The following is a 3,000-nucleotide window of genomic DNA, read 5'->3' as shown; positions in this document are numbered from 1 at the left end:
AATGCTATGGCTTCTGACTAATGTGTTGCCCTTGTCAAATACAGGTGTTAGTGATCCAATCAACTCCACAACTACTTTACTGGACAGCTCTTCTATGAGAAGCATCTCACCCAGTGGCACCTTAGTTACATTCTCTTTAGGTATTGTTCTTTGGCAGATGTCACATGATCTGCAGCATCTGGTCACATCACCGATGACCCCTGGTGAATGGAAGTTGATGGTGATTCTTTTTGTCATCTTGTTTCCTCCTAGATGTCCTCCCACAATCGACTCGTGAGCTAGCTTCATCACTTGAGTCCAGTATTCTGTTCGTACTATGTTTAATTTCAGGTGTAGAACTACCTTGATAGATTCAGTACAGCACTCCCTTCTGATCCTCTAGTCGGTAGGTTATTCTTCCCTTTTGTCTTTCTTCTGTGGTTCCTTCAGTTCCCGTAGACCTACATTCGGGATGTACTTTTCGAGACTTGATGTCTTGCTTGCTCTTCTTGTCCCGAGCTCTTGTGGTGAGAGCAGATGCTTCATCAGTCTTCTTTCTGTCTGATTCATCCAAACTTCTACTGCCTAGTATATTTCCAATCATAAGGTCATAAATGGGCCTCAGTCTCCCACGTGGTATGGAATGTCCACCTTCATTCTTGCTATGGGAAATTTTCTCACTGTCCCATCAATCAGCACACACAGATGTACCTTGCCCATCATCTGGTCATTAGATACTAAACTGATTCTCACTGCTGCACCCAGTGTCTCATAGGACCTTCACTTTCTTGTCCCCAACATAGCCTTCACTTATTGGCATGTTGTGGTTTGTTGGCACCTCTCGATGTTTGTCACATGCTTCAATCACCACTGGCACTGTTGATCCATTTGTTAACTTGAGCTGACCATCAGTCGTGCACTGTTTAATCATGGAGATAGCACTTCCTTCTTGTGGTGAATCTGACGTATTGTCTCTATTTTGTTTCTTCTGGCAGCAGTATCCATGGTGATTATCACTCTTCTGTTGTTTCTTGCTAACACCATCTTATGAGTAGTTCCAGCTGCTTTATTATAAGATTTCTACTGCTGCTTGTTGGTGACAGACTTGTACTTTCTCGCAATTTGTCTCACTTTATAATAAGCATAACATCTCTTCTCCCTTTCATCTGTTAATCCTGGTGATATACTGTTTCTTGTCAGCCACTGGTTTTCATTTATAACTGGATATTTTTGGAGTTGCCAGTTATACTCTCCATGGGCTTCCATAGCATTCTGCCAGTTTGATCATCTCGTCCACGTGTTTTGCTGCTTTCTCTTTTAGGAACAGTGACATGTCAGTTGAGCATGTGATCATGAACTGTTCACATATTAGTATATCTGCCAGTCCTTCAAAACTGTTCAGCAAAGTATGACCATATCTTCCATCAGTTCACAAAGCAAACATTTTGATCGTTCTGTACTGGACATCATCAGTATTTGCAATGCCATATACTCCATGGGCAGACCTGGATAGCCCTGCACATTCATTGAAAACACGTGTGGTTGCATCACGGTGCCAGGATGTGTGAGTAGCTGAATAATCTTTGGTAAGTCGATCGTGACATGGTCAAGATGCTACTGTAGTTCAGTCCATTTGAGGTGTAACCACAATAGCTATTACTCCATGTTTTTTCCTCTTCAAAAACTGGCCTGAAATTACTATTTCCTGCAGGGTTGCAACAGAAACTGTCCGAGTTAAATTGAGGATGTCTCTCTCTCTTAACCAGATTTTGACTCATGGATGCACTGAAAAATTTCTTAATTAATATGTCTTCCTCATCAGTGGAGGCCACTGCAGGGTATGCTTTCTAGTGCAATTGCTGCATATCATCCACATAAGCAGCTAGTCCTTGGTGCTAGCCTTCTTACTTATCACCATTAAATTCGTCCTAGTGGATGGCTTAATTCCTCACAATGTCGAATCAGTCATGCAACTTATAGAACAACTGTCCTCTTGTTGAACCTCATACAGATGTTCAATGGTATCGAGGGTGGGACAATCTAAGCTCAAGATTGGACAGCCTGTTCCCAAGTCCGTCCATTCCAGGCAGTTACCTACCAGAAGCATTTCAGGAAATGATCCAAGTCTTACTTTGCCATACCTCTTAACATTGGAAGTAAAATCTGTTTGACTTCACTCACGGGGAACTGTGGTGTTGGCAAAATACTCTCCTTCATGGGTTTCATGGACCCTTGAACCCATGTGTTGTCATGCCATGATCAACGGTGTGATGTACTCTCGGCTCAAAGATGCTCAGTTCACAGTCTTTACTTATGTGTGCCCCATGTATATATTGGTGGGGAAAAAGCTCTGAATGGGAGAGGTTCTCTACCAGCAGCACATTTAGTCCATCTTAGCTGATCATTCATGGTCTGAATCAGCGAAGGGGCTATGATACTCTGGCTGGCACTAGTCTGGTAGCCTTTTGAAGACCTCCCCAATTAGTCTTGGCTTCATCAGGTACTCAAGCATATTGATAATCTTCAGTTGTCCTCACTTCTCTTGTGCTGAGATTGGTTCTTTGAGTGAGGTTTGATTCAATGGTGCTTCCAGATACTGTCACATTTTTCTGAGTCTCCAGTTGTAGGAAAATTTACAAAAGATTACACCCACTGGGATATTCTATAGACAGGGAAGGTTAGAAAAGACAACATCCACTATGATATTCCACAGATAGGGAAGTTTAGAAAATATTATATCCATTATTATATTCTAAAGACAGGGAAGTTTAGAAAAGACTACACACACTAGGGTAGTCTATAGACAGGGAAGTTTACAAAAGAAAACATCCACTACGATATTCCACAGATAAGGAAGCTTACAAAAGACTAAATCCACTATGGTATTCTACAGACAGGGAAGTTTACAAAAGACTACACCCACTAGGATATTCTACAGACAGGGAAGTTTACAAAAGACTACACCCACTAGGATATTCTACAGACAGGGAAGTTTACAAAAGACTACACCCACTATGATAT

Source organism: Limulus polyphemus, unplaced genomic scaffold (genome assembly GCF_000517525.1).
Source record: "Limulus polyphemus unplaced genomic scaffold, Limulus_polyphemus-2.1.2 Scaffold9889, whole genome shotgun sequence".
NCBI lineage: Eukaryota > Metazoa > Arthropoda > Merostomata > Xiphosura > Limulidae > Limulus > Limulus polyphemus.
This window is presented reverse-complemented; position numbering follows the sequence as displayed.